The following is a 25,197-nucleotide window of genomic DNA, read 5'->3' as shown; positions in this document are numbered from 1 at the left end:
GTTCTGATGGCAACCCGTGGATCAGCCCACCCCTTTCAGCCAGCATGTGAATTCTGGGGATCCAAGAACAAGTGTACTGGCCCATTCCTGGTTTAGTCCCCTCACGACTTGTACATCTTGTACATCCCATCCAGAGGCCTGAGGATGGAAGGTTTGCCTAGCCTAGTCCACCACTGCCAGCATCTGACTACTCCCTGTGGGTCCTGAACTCAGGCCAACCCAACCAGCCAACACACTCAACATCTGACACTCACCTGAATGTGAAACCACCTTTGCAAACATAACTTAGGAAATTATGACAGTGAAAGAAATGAGACCTAACCCACTCCATCTTGCTTCTAACATTTAAGCTGTCCTTGTTCATTCCTGGGCATAGGACTAACTTTAAGAAGGAATTCTTTGACTCTAAAACAAAATTAATAACAGCCCTTTCCCGAAAAGACCTCCTTCTTGCCTGGGGACCAGTCTACCTTGGCAGGACTAACAAATTAGCTACAAGATTAGAAATTATAGTTTAGGGGTCATGCAGCCTCTGGCTCCAAAAGTCTGAACTTCCCCAGATTGTTCCTGGGGATAATATCACTGTTTTAAAACCTGAGATCAGTGCTTGAGATATTTTGCAGACTCTGCACAGGACTGGATCACCTGACACCACCCAGACTGTAATCTGGCTCAACCCATTCTGCCATTCCACCTAGGAACAGAAAACAGCAAGAAAACCTCACTTCAACCCCCTATGATTCCATCTTCAACCTGACCAATCAGCACTCTACACTTCCCAAGCTCCTACTCGCCAAACTATCTTTAAAAACTCTGGTCTCCGAATGCTCCGGGAGACTGATTTGAGTAATAATAAAACTCCGGTCTCCCGCACAGCCAGCTCTGCGTGAACTACTCTTTCTCTATTGCAATTCCCCTGTCTTGATAAATCAATTCTGTCTAGGCAGCAGACAAGGTGAACCCATTGAGCAGTTACAAATGTGCCAAAAGGTGGATTCCCTCCCCATCTGTACACAAAGCAGCGGCGTTACCATATTAGAGAACAAGCAAGCCACAGAGCTGTTTGTACTGGTCTGAGTGATGAGGTTCCACCCAAAATCACTCTTGTGGAGAATCATCAGACAAGCGTCTTCCCTGGCTCTCAGCAGCACTGTGGCCTGGAGACAGATAACAGTGTGCATCTGAACTGAGAGTCACAAGGCCTGGGACAGGAGTATGATAGGGAAATAGATCAGATTCCTGCCTGTTTAGGAAGTGGAGCTAGTGCAAGCCCCTTATTCCCCACAGAGACCTCAGCACATGTTATCAGGAACTCCCCAAGCCACTCCCATCAGTGTTGGTGCCCATCTTTGTCATTGGGGTATTTGTGAGCAAGTCATGTACAGCTCTTCAAAGCTGTGTCCTCTCCACCTGCTGAACAAGAAGTTCAGGACATCGGGTTTTCCACTGTCGAGCTCATCACTTGAAACAACAGAAAGGACCACGCAGTAACAAAGATCAAGTACCTACCCATCTGCTTTTGCTACAGCTGGCTTTTAGCCATAAGTGCCACCTACTGGCCTGTAGGTCAAACTGCACAACCCTATAGAAATCTTCACAAGAAAAAATGCACAGGGATATGAAAGCAAAGCCAAAAGACCCTACATAACAGATTCTACAGTCACATCATCAAGGCAGGAAAATCCCATCTAAATGAAAGGAAATTCAAAAATAAGAAGTGACAGCTTCTACAGATGAGAAAGAACAAGCACAAGAACTCCAGCATTATGAAGAAACAGAATTTTGTGATACCACCAATGGACCACAGTAGCTCTTCAACAATGGGTCCTAAACAAAATGAAAACTTTGAAATGATAGAAAAAGAATTCAAAATATGTATTTTAAGGACCCTCAATGATATCTAAAAGAAAGTTGAAAACCAACACAAGAAACAAAAAAATTGGGAGAAGAAAAGAGAGATTATTTATTAAAAACAAAAACTTCTGAAAATGAATAATTCACAGAAGAAATTTCAAAACACAGTTGGAAGCTTTAACAAGACACTAGACCAAACAGAAGAAAAATTTCACAGATTTAAGACTGGTCTTTGGAATGAACTACATCAGATTAAAAAAAAGAATTTAAAAAAATTAACAAAGATTTCAAGAAATATGGGATTATGTGAAGTGACCAAAACTTAGACATATAGGCATTCCTGAGGAAGACGAAGAAAAAGTAAGAAGTTTGGAAAGCATATTTGAAAAATAATTTAAGAAAATTTCTCCAATCTTGCTGGAGATGCAGATATCCAGACACAAGAAATCCAGAAAGTACCTAGAAGATACTATACAAGGTGAACATTACCAAGGCATGTAATCTTCAAACTCTCCAAGGTCAACATGAAAGAACAAATCTTAAAAGCAACTAGAGAGAAGCATCAAATCACTTATAAAGGAAATCCCATCACTTTAACAAGAGACACCTCAGTAGAAATTTTACAAGCCAGAAGACATTAGAGGCCAATTTTTAGCCTTTAAAGAAAAAAAATGCTAGCCAAGTATTTCATATCTTGTCATACTAAGCTTCATAAATGTAGAAATAAAGTATTTTCAGACAAGCAAACAGTATGGGAATTCATCACCCCTATATCAAACCTGTAAGAAATGCTCAAAGGAGTTCCAAGCATGGAAATGAAAGACACCACTCCCCAACATAGAAGTAAACATGTAAATAGAAAACTCACAGATCCTGTAAAGGAATTACACAACTGCGAGCCCAAGGCAACTAGCTAACAATACTATGACAGGAACAAAACCTCAGATATCAACATTAACCTTGAACACTGATGGCCTAAATGCTCCACTTAAAATATAAGACTGGCAAGTTGGATAAAAATCAAGATCTTACCGTCTCTTGCCTATAAGAGACCTATATAATAGCTAAAGATATCTACAGACTCAAAGTAAAGGAGTAGGAAAAGATATATCACACAAATGGAAAATGAAAGCAAGCAGCAGTAGCCATTCTTGTATCAGATAAAATAGACTTTGAATTAACAACAGTAAAAGAAAAGGAAAGGCATTATATATAGATAATTGGTTCAATACAACAAGATGATTTACCTGTCTCATTCTAAATATATATGCATCCGACACTGGAGCACCCAGATTCATAAAACAAATACTGCTAAATCAAAGAAAAGAGATTGATACCAATATATAACAGTGGGGGAATTCAACACCCTACTGACAATACTAACAGGTCGTTGAGGCAGAAAGCCAATGAAGAAACTCTGGACATAAGCTGGGCTCCAAACCAAATTGACTCAATAAGATATTTACAGAACATTCTACCCAACCGCTGCAGAATATTAACTTTTCTTATCTGCACATAGAACATTCTCCAAAATTGAGCATATGCTTGGCCGTAAAGCAAATCTCAGTAACTTCAAAAAATCAAAATTATATTAAGTATTTTCTCAGATCACAGTGGAATAAAATTAGAAATAAATACCGAGAGGAATTTACAAACCTACACAAATATTTGGAAGCTGAACAACATGCTCCTGAATGACTTTTGGGTAAAGAACAAAATCAAGGCAAGGCAGAAATTTTTTAAAACATGAAATGAATGAAAATAGAGACACAACATACCCAAACTTTTAGAATGCAGAAAAAAATATTACTAAGATGAATGTTTATAACAAATGCCTACATCAGAAAGATATGCATAGAAATAGGAAACATGAGATGAGAAGCAGATTTGGAATACACAGAGAGATTTGGGTTTTGATTTCAGGTGTTGCGGGTCAATAAAAAATTTTTCAGATATGGTATACCATGGGTTTGGAGTTTAATGACACCCACATGATATTGATTTTACCCACACATCCTCCACATAAAACAAAACAAAATAAAAATATAGGCCAGGCCTGGTGGCTCATGCCTGTAATCCCAGCACTTTGGGAGGCTGAGGTGGGCAGGTCACGAGGTCCAGTTCGAGACCAGCCTGGCCAATATGGTGAAACCCTGTCTCTACTAAAAATACAAAAGAAAATTAGCTGGGCGTGGTCGTGTGCACCTGTAGTCCCAGCTACTGGGGAGACTGAGGCAGAAGAATCGCTTGAACCCGGGAGGTGGAGGTTGCAGTGAGCCGAGATCGCGCCACTGCGCTCCAGCCTGGGCAACAGAATGAGACTTCGTCTCAAAAGATATATAAATAAAATAAAATAACATCATCAAGGAGAACAAATAAAACTACACATAATACATATCTTCAGCATTATTAGAAGACAAAGAATACCATGCACAACAAATTACCTGCAGGTACAATAATAAAACAAATTCCAGTAGACCTTCCATTGCTAATCACTGCAAGGCCGTGGGTGTGGAGATGAGGGGAGTGAAGATTTAAGGTATTCCATGAACAAAATTTGAAGGACATAAAAAACTTTGAAAAAATACAGATAAGACTAACCCCTAAAAGAGAAAATTTAACACCTAATGACAAAATACTTAACACAGAGAGGTATTTGTTGGCTTACACAATTTGGCCACAAGGAAAAGGTTCAAAATCAAGTTTGATCAGAAGTGGAAGCTTCAGAGAAACATTGCTTCAGGAGGATAATTGGATATATAGAGAAAGTGTTTTCTACATGGAGTTCAGCTTTCTGTTAAGTGTTAAAGCTTTCAAAATTTTTGTTTAATGTATAGGAGCACAGGAAATTCATTCTTTATCAGGAACTCACTTTTGTGATAGCCAACGCATTCCTATGTTTATGGCATTAATCCATTCATGAGGGCATAGTCCTCCCTCATAACCTAACCACCTCTTAAAGGGCCCACGTTTCAACAATGTTGCATGGAGGATTAAGTTTCCATTTCAGGGACATATTCAACGCATAGCATATGCTTTATTACCTCATTAGAAACGTCCTTCCTAGCGCTATTTGAAAGATTGGAAGGTGTGTTATAAGAATCGTGAATACTGCCCTTCTTATGGTAGCATGGTGCTTTCCAGATTTTGATTCACTTTCTCTACCTTTAAATGTGGCTACATGCTTTTGTGGAAAGATGCTTAGGAAATGACCTTGAATTAATCCCATTGTGTATCAGCTGAATTTCAGATTTTCTCTCCCCCTCTCAATCTTTGTACACCTTGAAGAGCTCTGCAAGTTATTGGTGAAACTGACCAATACATTCTCAAAGATCCTTTCTATTGCTAATATTCTATACTTTTCTAACTGTTAACTTCTTTTGCTCTTACTTCTTTTTTTCTGTTTCTGGACCCAATTTACAATCTTTTTATTTACTCAGCCTCAATTTAAAACTCAGTGGACATGAAAACACCCACTTCATAATGGGCAGCTCTCATCACTTGGTAGCTTGGTGTCCCATGGTCAGGTGCTCAGTCTTTGTTAAGATATAGTAGCCACACAATGTCACTTACTTAAAGAAGATTTTTTTTCATTATGTAGAGCAAGACTGTCCAATAGAACTTTCTGTAATGATAAAAATAGTTTATAGCTACACTGCCCAATATAGTGGCCACTAGTCACATGTGGCTATTGAGCATTTGATATGTGGGTTGTGAGACTGAGGAATTGTATTTTTAATTAAGTTAATTTAATTAATTTTGTTGAGTGAATTATTTTTGCTTGGTTTTATGATTATTTTAAATTTAAGTGGCTACTGGTGGTCTGTTTTGTGACTCTCTTACTGGGGCCTGCTAGAGACTCTACAAAGTATCCTTGACATGCTAGAATCATCAGCACAAATGACTATACTGTCATGTCTCCAAAGTGGCAGGGCAGCTTTCTTCTCACTCTGCACTTAATCAGAGCCTTATTTTGCACTGGCAACCACTCAAACTGGCAGACTTCTAATCACAGAAATATGAATAGCAGTACCCATGAAGCGCTATACACATCCTCAACAGGCATGTTATTGTATGACGGTGTAGCTCTAATAGGTAGAATACATTGGTTTGGGAATAAAGGTGGGATATAAGATAGGCTCATCTCATCATCATGCTCACAGACCCAGTTGTGCAATTTGTCATTACTGTCTCAAAATTTTAGGCTCTGACTAGCTAGAAGCCATGATTTTGAGAGGAAACACTCTATGACATTGACTATGAAGAGCAAGAATGTCACTGCACAATGGGAAGAGGAAGGAATATATGTCCCACCCAGAGGTTTGACTGGGACATCTCATAATGTTTACATGCATAGAGATTGGTATAAATGGGCAATTTTAACAATGCTAACTCATCAAAGGCAAGATTGCTAAGAGCTTAGCCCTTCAGGATGAATTTCTGGTTCACCCTGCCAGGCAAGCATTCTAAAGAAGAGTAAGTTTTTGAAGAAAGTGACAGAAATATGGAATGCTGATGAAGGAGAAAAAAATATTTATTGAAGTCTCAAGAACAAGTGCAGCAACAGTCATAAAAGTTTTTATAAATTTTTAGATGTTTAAAATTGGAAATAATTTGATTTTCATTTCCACTCTCACTGTACAATCAGATAAGAGGGGTACAATTGGTTGATATAGTTTGTGCACCTCCCCAGATACTCTTGTACCTGTATGTATATGTCCCTACCCTGTTGCTGTTTTAAAGTTTTGGGGGAGTTTGGCCTTTCTAATGGTTGCCTGGATAATCTCAATATGACCACCTGTAGGTTTAGGGAGTTAATGTTTTTTGTGACAAGTTTGAACCAGTGTGATACAGTAAAGAAACAGGTTTTGTTAGGTAAATTCTACTACTTTTCTTCTTCCTACATACCAATCCAAGGGGCAATGGCTCCATATAGCCACACGGTCATAGTCCATGTAACAATTATGTTTTCTCCTGAATCTGTGGTCAACTTGATAACATTCTATCTTATATTTGCTTTCTTTCTTGCCTCAATTTTCTTTTAGGAATCCTTCCTCCCCTAGAAATTTACACACTCAGTTCATCACCAGTAAAATGTTAGTATTAATCTTTGCTACAGGGTCTGTTTTCTAAAGAATCTGGACTAAAATGGGGGCATTTAATGATTCTGCACATGCATTCAGTGGGTTGTCTATAGGAGTAATCCTAAAAAGACGAGTGAGTCATCTTGCCATGAAAAGGAAGAGGAGGCAGATTGTAAGAAAATTGTAAATTGTAAGAAAAATTACAGTAATGTGAGGTGACAGGAGGTGCATGAAGCAGAAGCAGAAGGAAACAGAAACATGAGTAGCATGAAGATGGGAAATTTGGAATAGTAAATGAAGAGTGTTGTTTATAGAAAGTGGAGAAATGGACTCCTAGAAGATAGCAGGCTAATAGGAATCTGTCTTTCTTCTTACCTTTATAGACTTCTTTAGAATTATATGCAGATATTCATATCAAGAGTAACACTATTATAACTTCTGATAAAGAAAACGTGTGGTGCATGATCTTGGCTACATATTTGTAAAATGAGTGAGAAGCTAAGAATATAATGTAAGTCAAAGACTACTCAAAGTATTATGTAATGGCCTTGTGGTCCTGACTTTTTTAGGAGCTTTCTTTACAACTTCTTTTGACTCTGGTTTAGAAACAGCAATAGATAGACTCATTTCCAGATTTGTATTTAGACCCTTGCCAAGACAAAAAGTTTTCTAGGGTGTGAGTGTAAACATATGTCAATCTGTTTGTTATATGTTAATGTATCTCAACTTCTACATGCATCAGAATTACCTGGAGGCCTTGTAATAACATTTTGGCCTCCTCTATCCCCAGAGTTTATGATTCAGTAAAGTTAGGCTGGAGCTGCACAATTTGCATTTCTGACAAGTTCTGAAGTGATACTGATATTGCTGATCTCAGAAACAAACTGAGAATCACTGTTCTATGTTATTTGGAGGAGTGATGTTATAGCCTAGTTAAAGATATAATTTAAGAACTGTAATGGTCACGGAGAAGTAAGATGTTCTGTTGCTGAATTTCCATGGAAAACAGTCACAAGAACAAATTTGAAATGTAGGATGAATCATGTTTTACAGTTTTGAATACAAAACCTCAATTCCCACTTAGTTTATTTGAAAGTTGGAAAGAAATTTTAAAAAGTTGTTTTATAAGCAGCTATCAGTGATGTTGCTATTCTGTTCGTGAAAGAGGCCCATTTTTTTTTCCTACTATATAAGCATAAAAAACCAGCTGAAGTCTCTTGACTTTCTCTCATTCAGTGCTGGAAAACAATGGCTGACATATGTATATACTTATTATATATTTTCTTAAGATAATTCTGATGCCTAAAGTATCATTCTAACTGTCAAAAATCAAAGAGATATTTGCAAATTGCTATTTGAAATGATTAACTACAGTGATGGCAATTCTACCATAAGGAAGACTTTATTTATAAGTTTAAGCTTAATTTTATTCATAAACCATAGCATCACTTTATATCCCATAAACTGATGCAATTATAAATTATCAATTTATAATTAAAAATCTAAAAATTTAAGCTGTATAGAGCATGACATGAGAAAAACATCTCTTTTCCATGATTTAAATGGGAAGCGTATATAAATAGTCCAGGCTAGTGGTCTTGACCTTGGCTGCATTTATTCTGTATTTATTCTAATATGCAGCCCAGGTCAAGGCCACTGGCCTAGACTATTTAGAACTTTTAAAAAATGTTATTCTCTTGCTTGAACCCTGGAGGTGGAGGTTGCAGTGAGCCGAAGATCCCACCACTGCACTCCAGCCTGGGCGTTGGAGAGAGACTCCAACTCAAAAAAAAAAAAAAGTGATTCTTATGCCTCATTCCATCTCAATTCAGTCAGTCTGGGACTGTGCATTGGTTATAGACTGCTACATACCAAATTACCACAAACTTAGAGCACAAAAACAACATAAATATAAAATATCACAGTTTCCATGATTCGGGCTTGGGTTAATTGGTTTCTCTGATCAAGGTCTCAACAGGCTGAAGATAATGTGCCAGCCAGGGAGCTCTGATCTCATCGGCGTCTCAGAGTCCTCTTCCAAGCTCAGTGGTTGTTGGTAAAATTCAGTTCTGTGTGGTTGTCGGACTGAGACCCTCAGGTCATAGAGGCTAGCCACTTTGTGCCTGGCTCTGGTTCCACAAGACAGCAGTCTGTTTCTTCAAGGCCAAAAGGACAACATATATACTACTTTTAACTCTTACTTCTTCTGTATCTGATCTACAGAACCTCTTTTAAAAGGCTCACCTCATTAAATCAGATGTACTAAGGACAACTCCTTATTTATTAACATAAGATAAATTAACTGGGGCTTTTATTACATCTTTACTCTTGCCATGTAATGTAACTTAATAACAAGAGTCACATCCTACCATATTCATAGGTCTCACCTAAATTCAAGGAGAATAGATGATTACAGTTTGCGTACACAAAGGGGTAAAGAATACAAGAGTCGACTTCAAGTTTTGACTACTGCAGGGTGCAACTCTGAGATAAGTATTTTTAAAGCTGTAATTTCAATGAGAAACCAAGGTTAAGAACTACAGATGTGGTCTAGAACTTACACAGAAGAGAGCTTGCCTCTTTCCACTAAGGGAAGTGCAAGGTAGAAAGCCTTATACAATCTTTCTCTAACAGCACTGGGGCAACATTTTGCATCAGCTAAAGCAATTTTTGACGTTCCTAAGATTCTATCTTCATAAATTAAGTTCAATAGTTTTACTTGAAGCATGCTGATTATATAATTTTATTTTTCTTATGATACCAGTGGCAGAAAATTATTTTTTAAATTGTGCATTTATTTATGTATTCATTCCAAAGTGGGCGAAAAGAAATTAAAATACTTTCGCATTTTATTTTGCAATTTTGCCAATTTTGCAATTTTGCCTTTTATTTGCTGAATATATACCTAAAGAAAGGAGATCAGTATAACCAAGAGATATCTTCACTCCCATATTTGTTGCAGCACTGTTTACAACAGCTAAGATTTGAAAGCAACCTGTGTCCATCAACAGATGAATGGATTAAAAAAGTGGTGTATACATACACAATGAAGTACTATCAGGCCATGCAAAATGAGATCCTATTTTCATCAAAATGGATCAACCTGAGGTAATTATGTTAAATGAAATAAGCCAGGCACAGAAAGACAAACATTGCATGTTCTCCCTTACTCGTGGGATCTAAAAATTAATACAACTGAACTCATGGACATAGAGAGCAGAAGGATAATTACCAGAGGCTGTGAAGGGTAGTATGTTGCTGGCAGGGAGGTGGAGACGATTAATGGTTACAAAACAAAATAGTTAGATAAAATGAATAAGAACTAGTATTGGATAGCAAAATAAAGTTTAATTTATTTAATTAATTTAATTATTTAATTAAAATAATTTAATTATTATTAAAGTGCAATAATAATTCTATTGTACATTTAAAAAGAACTAAAAGAGTACTTTAAGCAAGAGTATAATTAGATTTTTGTGATTCATAGAACAAATGCTTGAAGGGATGGCTACTCCATTTCTTATGATGTGATTGTGACACATTGCACGCCTGTATCAAAACATTTCATATATTCCATAAACTTATATACTTGCTATGTGCCCACAAAAATGAAAAACTAGAAAAGCAAAAGTATCAGAAAATAGCTTTTATAAAATAAAAAAGCAGAGAGCACTTCCCAACTAATTTTCTGAATCCAGCATTACTCGGATTCCAATACCTGACAAAGGTTTTACAAAGAGGATTTGAGATCATTATCTTTCATGAACATAGACTAAAACATCTTTAATAAAATACTAGCAACTTTAATCCAAAATATATAAAAATGGTCACGCATCACGAGAAAGTAAAATTTGTCCCCAAATGCAAGGCTATGTCAACATTCAAGAATCAATCACTATAATTCATCATATCAGTATACAAAATGAGCAAAATAAGATCATTTTAGTAGATGTTGAAAAAGTATTTGACAAAAATTAACATTTATTTATGATAAACACTCAACAAAAAACAAGTATAAGGAAACTTTCTCTATTCGATAAAGAACATTTGCTAACCCATATAACTAACATAATACTTACTGCTGCAATACTATATGCTAAGATAAGAAACAAGGTAAGGTTGTCCATATTCACTACACTTATTCAGAATCATACTGGAATTTCTAGCCCATATGATAAGGGAATAAAAAAAAATTAAAGGCATATCTATTGAAAAATTAGAAAAAAGAATATCTCTTTTCATAAACAACGTGATTGATTTTCTATCTACAACATCTAAATAAAATTGTTGCTAGAACAACTTAAGTGAATTAAAAAATGTCACAAGTCACGAAGTCAATATAAAATATCAATTTAATTTCTATACCCTACCAATGAAAAACTGTAATTAATGTTTTTAAGTACCACTCATGATGTAACAAAATATATGAACAAGTGAGGTGAAAAGCTTACAAAATATCTGCAAGATCCATGTGCAGAAAACTACAAAAATGTTTTGAGAAATATCCAAATAGATTAGATAAATACATATGAGATAATCATGAATTTTTTTATTTTTTTATTTTTTTATTTTTTGAGACTGAGTCTTGCTCTATCACCCAGGCTGGAGTGCAGTGGCACAATCTCGGCTCACTGCAACCTCTGCCTCCCTGGTTCAAGCAATTCTCCTGCCTCAGTCTCTCAAGTAGCTGGGAGTACAGGTGCCCGCCACCACGCCTGGCTACTTTTTTTGTATTTTAGTAGAGAAGGGGTTTCACCGTGTTGCCCAGGCTGGTCTCGATCTCCTAAGCTCAGGCAATCCACCCGCTTTGGCCTCCCAGAGTGCTAGGATTACAGGTGTGAGCCACCGCACCTGGCAGGATTTTGTTTTTAGATTCAGTATTATTAAAATATTGATTATCCTAAACTTGTGATTTCAATGAATTTTAATCAGTCTCCTCACAGGAATTAAGGTTGAAATCAATAAGCTGATTTAAGAATACATAGAGAAATCCAAAGAAACTAGAAGTGCCAAAACAATTATGTTTTTTTTTTAAAAAAAATAAGGAAACAAAGTCGAAAGATGCGCACTACCTGATATCCATTCTTCCTATGAAGACAGTATGAAGGTACCAGCATGTAAATCAATTGAACAGAATTGAAGTGTAAAAATAAACCCCAAAATATACAGTAAACTGATTTTTACCAAGGTACAATGGCATATCAATGATTAAAGGATAGTTTTTTCAAAAACTTTTGGTAGGACAATTTTATACCCACTATTCACTATACGAGGCAACAACAACAACAAAAATAACTTTAATCCAGACCTTACAGCCTACAAAAATGTAACTCAAAATATTAGAAATAAAAATGTAAAACTCAATACTATAAAATTTCTAGAAAAAAAATATATAGAACAATCTTTTTGACCTTAGTGTAGGTAACAGAAGTACAGTACTCAAAGCATAATTCATAAAAGATAAAATTGAGAATTAGACTCTACAAAAATTAAGACTTTTTACTCTTTGAAAGACACTGTTAAGAGAATTAAAAGACAAGTGACAGACTGGGAGGAAATATTCACAAATCACATATATGTTAAAGGACATATAGCCATATAGAAAAATTCATAAAAATCAATAATAAGAATACAAACAAATAAAAAATAGACAAAATATTTGAAGAGTCAATTTATGAACGAAGATATGCAGTTTGGCAAACAAACACATACAAATGTAACATTGATCATTAGTAAATACAAATTTAAGGCTACAATCAGATACTATTACACATATATTAGAATGGTTAAAAAAAAGCAACTCTGTTTGCAACTGGAAGGTCATAAATTGGAAATAGAAATGCAACATAGTAAAACCACTTTGAAAAACAATGTTTCAGTTTCTTAAAAATTTAAACACATACTAAATAAGCCAGCAATCTTACTCCTATTTATTGAAGGGAGTAAAACCTATGTTCACACACACACACAGACAACTGTATGAGAATCTTTATATGAGTTTTGTTCGCAACTACTAAAAACTGAAAAAATAAAATGTTCCTTTACTGGGGAATGGTTAAACAGATTGTGATTCAGCCATAAAATGAATAACTACTCAGCAAAGAAAAGAAACAAATTACTCATACATGCAGCAACATGGATGAATTTCACATGCATTACAAAAAGTGAAAGAAGCTAGTCTCAAAAAGCTAATATTGTGTGCTCCCATTTATATGACATTTTAAAGGGTATAACTAAGAATCAAAAAAGGGATCAGCAATTGCCAGGAGTAGGCGGGTTTAGAGAGAGAGGAACTCAGGAGAAATGAGGGGTTGATGCGATTGCTCTGTACCTTGCTCTGGTTTTGGTTACACAACTTTGTATGTGTCAAAACTTAGAGAACTGTCTACAAGAAAGGGTGAATTTGATTATGTGTCAATTATATCTTAGCAAAATTTGTAAAAATAATGAAAAACTTGTTTTGGCACTAATCAATTGCAAGAATCTTTCACTCAGATGAAGAAACTGTGAGCCCCAATCACTAGGAACTAATGTGCGTTTACTTAATAAATTATGAAAAGTCAAATTCATTTGGTTTTTAAGAATCACTAATTAAATACAGAATATATAATATATCTGGACTTCTAGAAACTGTTAGAAAGCCATATGATGTTCCTATGAAAAAAACTAGGAAAACAATTGGCTATTTTTAAGTGATTTTGTAACCCGTTGATTTATCCTGACTAAATTGATACTAAAAAATGAGTTGGCATTGCTGCAGTAGAAATCCACCACGTGAGCATTACTCCAGGCCCTTGTCCTCAGCACTGTCCTCTTCATGTGTATCAGTGCTCTGAATGATGGCTTAAAGAATTATTCTGTGTGTACATAACAATAATCAGTTTGATGTAGTCTATGTTCAATATGTGAATAGAAATACAAAAAGACATTGGGATTGGAAAGTTGAAATGGACCTACAGGTAGTTACTTTTTTTAGTGCTACAGAGAGACAGGTTATACTCATGATAAGAACTGTTTAAGGATAGAATTTATCTCCCTGAAAACCAGTGAATTTTTCTGTGGTTACAAACAAAAATCAAGTAGTAACCACGTGACTTACCTAGGCGATATGAAGGAATATTCCAACTCAGAATACTGAATATGTCTGAACCGCCTACCATGAATGAGTCGTTACTTCTGGCCCTGTACTGAATTCAAACAAGCACAGAGCCTTTGCTCTTAAATATCTCCCAATTAAGCTGTTTTATCAAGATATCATGTCAGCTCTACCTTCAGAAGATATCGAAAATTGAACCACATCTCCACATTTCCACCTTCATCGCCCTGGTCCAAGTTTGTCTCTGGTCTCAATTCCTGAATTCTTGTATCTCAGCTGAGCTCCCTATTTCTCCTATACCCACTTTAGTCGAATTTCAACAAGGCAGCTTCCTTTTTATCCCCAGAACAGGCTAGAACAAGTTCCCAACTCAGGACCTCTGCTGCTGCTGTTTGCTTTACCTGAAATGATCTTCTCCCAGATACCTGAATAACCCCTTATCTCTTTCTTATTGCCTTTACTCAAAAGTCTTATTTCAGTGATTCAAAAGTCCCTGGCCACCCAAACTGAAAACTTAAGTCTCCATACTGACACTTCATACTGCCCTTCCTCATTTTTATTTCTATTTAGCAGCTGACAACTACCCAACATATTACCTACATAGTATTATTTTAAATCTTAATTACGTGCATCCTCCACCAACACATAAGCACTGTAATTTTTATCTGTTTTGTTCTTTGTTGTATTCCCAGTATCTAGACTCATACTGAGCGTAAAGTTGACAACCAATAAATGTTTGTCAAAGGAGTGGAAGAAATGATGAAAGTCCATAATGGGACCAGCCACATTTATAAAGCACTTTCTCAGGGCCTGGCACAGTGCTAAACACTGTGTATGCTAATGTGTCGTTGAGTCCTCAAGACAACAACGACTTTGCCACAGGAACCTTCCCACGCAGCAGGAGAGGAAACTGAGGTTCCCACGGGTTAGAAAAGTTGTCCAAGATACCAAAGCTGGTCAGTGCTAGGCCAAGACAATGCCCCCAAATCCACAGTTTCATTATTGCCCAGCTCAAGTAAATCAAAAGCAGGTCTTACTTTTCTCTTCTCGACATCCAGCTTAATCAAGAGTGAGGCAAGTGCCTCCCAGGGAGAACTGGCCTGTTGACTGTGAGACTGCTACAGGGGGAGGAATTAAATACATTTTTTTTCCGGTATAGATTTGGTAGATTTTACTTAGCGCTGCATCCCAGGGTGGTCAGAATCTCCAGATTGCCATGGCGACAGTAAGCAGGTGCTCACAAACTCATTTCCTGTGGAGTGATAATCTCTTCTTTCCAGTTTTAGCTGGAAACGAATTTGGCAACTTGTTAAGATGTGGCTGTTGCCAATGCTGCTGGTTCTATTTAGACCTACATCTAATATTTGTTTTTCTCTTTTTCACTGTAAATGTTAGCCACATTATTAAAAATTCAGAAAAGGGAAAAAAGAAAATCCATAATCACTCATATCAATACAATCTTACTGTCATTTATTTTGATTATTATTTCTCAAAAGTCAATTCTGGCTTTGCCATCTACAAGCCTTGGGAAACTTTCTCAACCTTTGTAAGTTAAAATGAATCTCAACTCTTAATTATGTTAATAATAATTATTTCATAAGCGTTTTTTCTTTAGCTTTAGTGTTTAACTTTGCGTATTAAATGAAATAAAAGATGGAAACAATATGGTACTTAGAGGCTTTTTAGGAGTATTTTTGTCTCTGTGTCTCCCTTTTCTTCATGTTGTTCTCTGTTCTGACACATCACAGATGTGCCACCACGCACAGTAAGCACTAGAGGTACATTTTAATGCTTTAATTATCAGAAAATAATATGTAGCCAGTAGGAAGACAGTAACGATAGATGAAATTTGGAACGTTCCCTGTGACTTTGACTTGCCCAAATGCCAATTTCTTAAAAGCCCTCTGCTTCTCTGTATTGTTAGTGCTGAGGACACAGGCTTCTCTTTGTCTCAGATCCAGCGCATCACCTGAAGCTCATGGGGCAGTCTCACCTGCTTGCACTGGACTCAGAATCACCAGTCCCAGAACTTACCTAGAAACACAAGTATCTCATATCATCTGATCTGTGTTCAACCTCCGCAAAGCCTCTGAAAGCTGGCATCCCAGCGCTGTCCTTTTTTAGCTGTATGGACTTCAATGCCTTAGCTTTCTCATCTATCAAATTCAAATGATAATAGACATAAGTTCATAATTGTTGTTAGAATTAAATGAAATTACATGTGAAATATCTTCACATTATAGTTTGCAAACATGGCCTCCATACATGATGAGCATTTGAGCCCTCAGGAAAGAGTAGAAGGAAAATATTAGTTGCTTTCTCTCACTACTCATATTTTTGTTCTTTTCTTTTTCATGTAAGGACTAATTGGTTCATCTCTTTCATTGTTCTTTTCTTTACAGAAAACCTCTTATTCCCTGCTGAACCTTGGGACTGTTTTCCAATCCTCAGTCTCAGAAGTCATTGCCTGTATTACACATATTGTGAATAATACCACACATATGTAGCTAACTTAGGCGAGTAAGTGAAGTCCACAGCTTGACAGAGGTGGCTGGAGGAGCTCTCAGTGAGTCACACTGAGAACTTTTCAGGGGTAAGGATTGGAGCCACCTCAACTCCCCTGTCAGGTCAACAGGAAAGTTATCCACCTTTCAGACATGATCCTTTTCCCATGCTCCAGCTTTTCAGACTGGACAGGCACCTCTTCATCTGTACGAATGTTTATGTTCCAAATAGACAAGGACTCTGTCCCTTGTGGAAGCCCGAACCTGGAGGGTGCTCTTCCTGAAAAGATGCAGTCACCGTTATGTGTTCCAGAAACACTCTCTATAATTGCACCCACACTGAACTCCCGTGGGAGAAGCTCCAACTGTGCCTATGGTGGTGGAAAAAGAGGGATAGACTTCCTTTTCTCCAAGACCCTTCATGCACACAAACACTGTTTGACTCTTGGGATAGAGCTCAAGACTTTCCCTGCAGAGCCCAGCACTTCAACTGCGTCTCTGTTGAAGAAAGCTTTCCACCAGTAGAAGGATCTGGTACTCAAGGCCTGCTGTCCAGATTCTTTCATCCCATGGAGTATTCCCTTCCTATGGTGCTATCCCACTTCCCTTAGGAGTGGGAGTCCCTTAGAGCCAGACTACTGTGAATGTTGTTCCTCTGGGTCTAGCTGCCCAGTGAAGTTGCCATACTCCGGGCTGGTGTGGAGGAATGTCTGCAAGGGATCTGGTGATGTGACCTGTCCTTATGTTTCCCAACAATGGGCAGCAGCCTCAGCTCTAATTGGGGATGGCAGGGGAGTGATTTTGACTCTGTGAAATTTCTTGGTTACCGTTTTCCTTAGTGTTTTGGCGTTGTTGAACACTGCTTATGGTAGTAATGAACTGGTCACGTGGACAGACTGAGAACCTCCAGGTTAGACATAGTGGTGCAGGCAGTGGTAATAACTGAGATTTTGCAAATGTTTTGCCCTTCCCTGGCACAGTGTTGTTCTACCAGGAGATACTGTAATGGACTGCATTGGTTGGCCTCCAGTCAGGACGTGTCACTTGCAAAAGAGCACCAGCTGCAGTAGTAGCGGTGGGATTTTTTCCTGCCTTATGTTGCCCCTGGGGGATACACTGGCTTCTCAGGTAATGGGTGGGGCCATTTCGTTCCCAAGAGATTATTTCCTATATGATGAGCTACCAGGGCAGGTGGTGGGGCAAAGCCAGGTGGGGGCTGGGTCTGGTGGGTTTGCACTCTGTGCAGGGCAAGCAGCAGACCCTGTGGGTGTTGGGGAATGGGAGCAGGTCTCAGGCCACTAGATTAATGTTCCAGAGGGGATCACTGTTGCCTCTGGTGTACAGAAGAGTTTGTGCAGAGAGTGGGGAATGGCACATGGTGGTAAGACTCACAGTTTCTATACACTGGGGAAAGTAAATCCATTCCTACAGGCTTCTACTGGCAGCAGCGAGCTGAGTTCCCGTCAGCCTGTATCAGAACTTATCACCGCCTGGAATCATAAGCTTTGCCCATGAAAATGGAAATTGTGGCTTTCAGGACACACCTCTCCTTGCCTGCTGTGAAGCCGGGTGCTGGGATCTTTCTCCTGCAAATCCTGTACCTGTGGATCTTTCTCCCATGGCTCCTGAGCTTGCGACTCCTGCCGTCGCAGCCCTCTTTTCCCTCTCCCCTACTCCAGCTCTGAAAAAGGGAGTTTGTCCCCACCTGAGGTTATAATGTGAAACCTCACTGAGAGCTTCTCTCAACCTCCAAACGCTGCCTGAATGTTTTTGGCCATCCTCTGCTGGATCCGCTGTGAGGAGCAGTAAGAAATGACTGCCCTTGTTCTGCACTGTGATGGGCGTGATTGCAATGTTCTTCCCACTGCTGTTCCTACTTTTATATTCCACAGCACTCCTAAAGTTGATTCCTGCGCTGGGTGGGGTAAGGGCCTTTCCCCATGTCTGAACTTTCAGAGTCCCTAGTGGGGATGTGTATCCCAGAGGCAAACTCTCCCCCTCTCACACTCTGTGGACTTGAAGCCCTTCACCTAACACACAGTGTAGGCTGCAGCTTCCTGCTTCCTTCAAAGGATCCCTAGATTCCTTTGCTTTTCTTGTTCAGTTACTGTCTCTCTTCTTGAAAAAACGTTTACAATGTAAATGTCTACATTACACTAATAACAATAGTTATTGTAGTGATAACTAACAGTTTGTTCTTGCAAGTGGCAGAGGTATGCTAGCCATTCCTCTAATCTGTCATCTTGGAAAAAAAAATCTACAATAATTACAATAATTTTGTTTTGTTTTGTTTTGAGATGGAGTCTCACTCTGTCGCCCAGACTGGAGTGCAGTGGTGCGATCGCGGCTCACTGCAAGCTCCGCCTCCCTGGTTCATGCCATTCTCCTGCCTCAGCCTCCCCAGTAGCTGGAACTACAGGTGCCCGCCACCACATCCAGCTATTTTTTTTTGTATTTTTAGTAGAGACGGGGTTTCACCATGTTAGCCAGGATGGTCTCGATCTCCTGACCTCATGATCCACTCGCCTCGGCCTCCCAAAGTGCTGGGATTACAGGCGTGAGCCACAGCGCCCGGCCACCTACAATAATTTTTAAGCTTCATTAATAGACATTACTCTGTTTCACTGGAGTTGACAGCCCCTGATGTCATGTTTTGAGCTGACATACATGACAACTATAATCAACAACATTCAGAGGAAGAAAACGAAAGGACCATTTCTAAAGTCAAAGGGAGCCATGCCATTCTAAAGCAAACAGAAGGTCCAAAGCATTCAAATGGCATTTGCTTAAACTGTAATGCATGGCAAAGTGTACAACAAAGGGGAGATGTTGCCAGTGGGGTTATTAATCCTGTTCCAGGTATTAACTTGACATATTCACTTGTTGTCAGTCAAGTATCCACCATAGGAATGTCTCCTCTGAATAGTAATGGTGACGTATAACACCACAGGGTAAACTAATCCTATTGCCATTTGGGGATCTAAAAGCTACCATACCTTAAAAATTCTATACAAGCTTTCATCCTCATAGAAGAGCTAATGAACCAATAGTTTTTCTGATAATAGTATACATTACATAAAGTGTTTATTCCATAAGCTCCATTGTTGATAGGATAAAATCATTCTGAGTAAATAAAACAAATAGCACTTTCTTCTAATTGATACTCAAGAGCTCCCTACTTCCATGCCACAGACTACGCTAAATTAGTGTTGTTTTCAACAGATGTGGGATGCTCTCCTGAAACCAAGAGATTATTTCAGACTTTCAGAGTTTTTCCTTGCCAGTTAACCTCTATTAACTTTCTGTCTATCTGGTTCCACAGGGGCGTTAAGCCAGGAATAGACGTGGATTTGTGTGAATGCAAATGTCAGACCTGATTTCCTGTAAAGCTAAAGAAGTATCCCTGGGTTCCTGACCGGCCTTACAAAGGTACCCATCATAGGTAATACAGTGAACTGAAATGCAGACATTTAAAAATAACTCCTTGCACCTCCTTCCTGAGGTAAAAGACAACAGCGTATTTAGTTCACCTGCCTCAAACAAGAATCTCCAAGACTCGCCTGTGGATAAACAAGCTTATACAATTATGAATGTATTTAACATGTGATCAATATTTCGTGCTCACAATTTCCTCAGAGATGGCTGAATCCAGAATCATTCATGTTAGAGTTGATCCATTAATCAATTGCCTAAAATATTCCACTCATCTTCTTTGCCAGTGCCCGGTGGGAAGGCAGGGATATGAGAGGCCCACCTTTTTGAACTAGTTGCACCTTCTTGTGCAGTAAGTTCTCATTCAGCCTATTTTGTGCCTAAGGCCAAGCACGCAGGACTTTGGAGATAAAGTATGTAAATTTCTGCCCTTAAGGGGAAAACAATGTGATGTAATGTCCAAAGGTGGGGTCTATTTTTTCAGTTGTGAATTGAATATCGCTTATCTTGGCCTTTCAAGACAGACAATGGGTTTGTTTCTTTGGTGTTCAGTTTATTTGCTACAAGACACTGGACAAATACGTTTAATTGCTTTAAACCTCAATTTCTTTATATGTAAATTAAAGATGATAATCAAAGTCTTTCTTGGAGCTAGAATAAAGAGTGTAGCAAACAACACATACACAACACTCAGTGAGAGGCTGGTCCATGATAAGCTCTCACAAACAGTGACTGTTTACAAGATAGTAATTCTAGACTTTAAGTGATTAACAAAATCTTCTTGATTCAGATTGTTTTACTGTCTCTGAACTTGTTTCAAGGGAGGCAAAGGGGTAGGGAAAACAGTACAGAATTCTGCAGGATGCAGCCCAGGGTTCTAGATCTGGGTAGATTTTTTTTTTTTTTTTTTTTTTTTTTTTTGGTGATTAACCATTGGGACATTGATTATTCACAATATATTTTAGAACTTTAATTCCTTCCTCTATAAAACCAAGTTGGCCAATACTTATATTACAAAGAAGCTGTTAAAATCAACCAGAATAATTTATGTAGAGCTATTTTGAAAACTACATAGAGCCATGTGTAAAGCATAATTAAGATTTAAGGATTTCAGTCTTGTTAAATGAATAATCAATTACCTCTTCGAAATATTTCTCAGAGATTTGAAAACCCATCGTGCAATATTCTTATCTACAACATTTTCAAAGCCTCAGTTAGATAGAAGGGATAAATAAGTTCATTTTTTTTGAGATCCATAGTACAGCACCCTGGATATAGCTAATAATTGAGTACTCTACATTTCAATAATGCTAAAAAAATTCCTAATTTCCTTAGCATAAAAATATGAAATATTTGAGATGACATATTAATTAGTTTAATTTAATTATTCTATATGTTATTCAAAAATCATAAAACCACTTTGTACCTCATAAATATATACAACTCTAATTTGTCGACAACAAAGAAATTGGTGGAAGGTGGTCAAGATAGCCAACTAGAAGCAACTAGTTTATGCAGTTCTCCTGGAGAGGAACAGAGAGGGCAAGTAAATATAGCAACCTTCAACTGAAACATACGGGTACAAACAACTCAACCCACGGAGAATGGAGGAAAGCAAGGCATGATGACAGCACACCTGGGAGTGATGTGGAACCAGGGGAACCTCCCCCATCCAGAGAAATGGTGAGTGAATATGCAACCCCAGGATCCCATACTTTCCCACAGATCGTTGCAACCCTCAGGTCAGGAAATCCCCTTGTGAACCCACTCCACCACAGCATTCAGTCTGGCACACAAAATGACATAGAGTCTTGGCAGAGCACCTTCTCAGGCACACCCAGAGACCCAGGCGCCTTAGATACCTGGACTTTCTGGGCTTCCCGGCAAAACTAGATGCAACTCGGGCAATATGGGAGGTTAGACCCCATACATACCCCTAGGAAAGAGGCTGAATCCATGGGGCTGAGCAGCAACAGTCTGGAGGCCCCACTTCTGTTGCAGGAATGTTCCTTAGTCCAGCTAAAGATGGGGGTCCTTATCACACAGTCATGAAAATTTAGGCTTGCAGACAATTTGAAGGGTGAGCAGGGCAGGGTTTCATTGGGTGAAAAGGAAGAAAAGGGGAAACAGGGGCCCCCTACAAAGCCAGAGCCCCTGCTGGTGCAATTCCCCCCTTGCAGTTTGAATCCCAGGTTCTACACAAGAAGAGGAGGGGCCAGGCTCTTCCCTGCTGCAAAAGGTGCAAACTTCTGTGGCTCCATCCCAGTGCATACTGGAGTTTTGCCAGGGAACATGTCCCACCTGGCTGTCTCATTTCCATGGCACCTCACAGGATAAGACCCACAGGCTTGGAATTGTAGCCAACTACTCGTAGCAACATTGCACCTCCCTGAGATGGAGCTTCCAAGGGAAGGGGCAGGACGTCATCTTTGCTTATTAGACAACTTAGCTGTTCCAGACTTTGGGCTTTGGATAGTCCAAGCTGACCAGGGACAGAAGCCATTCCCCAGCACAGTACAGCTGCTCTGTGGAAACATGACTAGACTGCTTTTTAAAGCAAGTCCCTAATTCCTTTCTTCCTCACTGGGTGGGACCTCCTAGCCGAGGTCTCCAGCCACCTCTACTGGTGTTCTCCAGCCAGAAATTTAAAACCTTCCTGGGACAAAACTCCTAGAGAGAGGGGTGGGCCACTATCTTTGTTGATTGGGTGACTTAGCCATTTCAGCCTCTGGGCCTTGGAGAGCCCAAGCTGAACAGGGGCAGAAGTGGTCCCCTTCACAGCAGAGCTGCTCTTTGAAAACGTGCCCAGATTTCATTTTAAAGTAAGTCTCCAATCCTGTTTTGCCTCACTGGGAAGGATGTCCCAACCGGAGTCTCCAGCCACCCCCACCAATGTTCTCCAGCTGACAGAGCTCCCAGAAGGAGGCCAGCCACCCCCTCCAATGTTCTCCAGCTGACAGAGCTCTCAGAAGGAGGGTCGGGCAGCCATCTTTGCTCTTTGGGCAAATTAGCCATTCTAGTCTTTGGACTTTGGAGAGGCCAAGCTGACCAGGGGTGGGAGCAGTCTCCCTGCACAGCACAGTTGCCCTACAAAAATGTGGCCAGGCTGCTTTTGTAAGCAGGTCCCTGATCCTTTTCCTCCTTACTGCTGGCGGGGGGGGGACCTCTTAACCAAGGTCTCCAGCCACTTCCTATAGGTGTGTCCAGGCTGGCAACAGGTCTGTACCTCCCTCAGATGGAGTTCCCAGAGGGACGGGCAGGCCACCATCATTGCTGTTTTGCAGGCTTTAATGCTGATACCTCCAAGTACTGGAAAATCTGAGGTGATTAGGGACTAGAGTGGTTCCCAGCATACCACAGGAGTCCTACAGAAAAGTGGTGAGATGATTATGTGGGTTCTTGTTCTCACATCTCTTCACTGAACGGTCCTCCAGGCCTGGGCCTCCAGCCACTCTCCTGCCAGAGTTGTCAAGCCAGTAGCCGTTCAGCAGCTCGCTGGACAGAGACCCCAGGGGCAAGTAAAAACCTCTCTACCACCGCCTCTGCAGTGGAACTGCCCTTGCTACCCCTGGACTAATGAAGGAGCAATGACACTAAGTGCTTTATCCACACCTGTAACAAGCTACAGTCCACCAAAGGAGGGAAGGCCAGTCTGTCTCCCACAGGTCCCACCCATCCCCCACTGCTCATCACCAGACAGGGAACCCCCAGCTTGCACTCACAGCACAGACCTTCCATCCTGGGTTGACTGCACTGAGTAATTGCTGACCTGCATCTCTCTGTGGTGGAGCCTCCAGCAGACAAGCAGAAGATCCTTGGCCATACCCACTACTAAGGTCCCTTTTGCTACCTTCAAGTTGGGAAATGAACATAAACACTGGATTGTCCCAGAGCTGCAGTGAGCAGCCCAGGAGTGCTGAGTCACAACCTACAGCCAGCATTCAAGGGGAAGAGAAACCCACATTTTAGAGTATTGAGAGTTAACACAGTTGAAACTATGAAGAAACATAGGGGAGCCACACAAATGAGTAAGAGTCTACCAACTGACCAGTACATCTAAGTGCCACCTACTGCATCACATTCCAAAGCTTCAACACCAAAAACACCTTGTTAACATACTCCCCTCTGAAATGAGAGATAAGAAGTCAGCTGCAAATAAAGACCCTGCACAAAGCTTCAGCCCTGTAAAAAGATCCATGAAAGATGTCTATTAACTGTACTAAACCTACACTGCAGTTAAAAGAATACCCACATAGAGAGATGAGAAAGAGCCAATGCAAGAAATCCAGTAACTGAAATGGCCAGAGTACTGTGTGTCCTCCAGACACCAACTCCTCTTCTTAAAGAAGAGTTCATAAGCAACTGAACTGGCTGAAATGACAGAAATAGAATTCAGCATATAAATAGGAACAAAGATCATTGAGATTCAGGAGGATAGGGAAACCCAATTTAAGGAAACTAAGAATCAAAGTAAAGCAATAAACGAGCTGAAAGATGAAACAGTCTGTATGGGAAAGAACCTAATGGTTCTGACAGAGCTGAATAACACAATACAAACATTTCATGATGCAATCACAAGTGTTAACAATTGAGTAAACTAAGCTGAAGAAAAAAATATCAGAACTTGAAGACTGGTTCTCTGAAATAGGGCAGTCAGACAAAAATAAATAAAAAAGAATAAAATTGAATGAACAAAATGTCTGAGAGTGTGGGATTATGTAAAGAGGCCAAATCTATGAATCATTGGCATCCTCAAAAGGGAGGGGGACAAAGCAAACAACATGGTGAACATATTTCAGCATATCATCCATGAAAACTTTCTCAACCATGCTAGAGAGGCAAACAGTCGAATTCAGGAAATACAGAACACTCTTCCAAGATTCTAACAAGATTCACTCTTCCAAGATTGTATCCTGGGGATGATCTTCTAACAAGAAGATCATCCCCAGGATACATAATCATCAGATTTTTTTAAAGGTTGAAATTAAATAATGTTAAAGGCAGCTATAGAGAATGGGTAGGTCACCTACAAAAGGAACACTATCAAGCTAACAGAAAACTGCTCAGCTGAAACCCTACAAGCCAGAAAAGATTGGGAGCCTATATTCAACATTTGTACAGAAAAAAAATCTTCAACCAATAATTTCATATCCAACCAACTAATCTTCTTACGTTAAAGAGAAATAATATCCTTTTCAGATAAGCAAATATTGGGAGAGCTTATTGC

The sequence above is a fragment of the Theropithecus gelada genome, chromosome X (assembly GCF_003255815.1).
Source record: "Theropithecus gelada isolate Dixy chromosome X, Tgel_1.0, whole genome shotgun sequence".
Classification (NCBI taxonomy): Eukaryota; Metazoa; Chordata; class Mammalia; order Primates; family Cercopithecidae; genus Theropithecus; species Theropithecus gelada.
The sequence above is the reverse complement of the archived record's forward strand: the minus strand, read 5'-3'. Positions refer to the sequence as shown.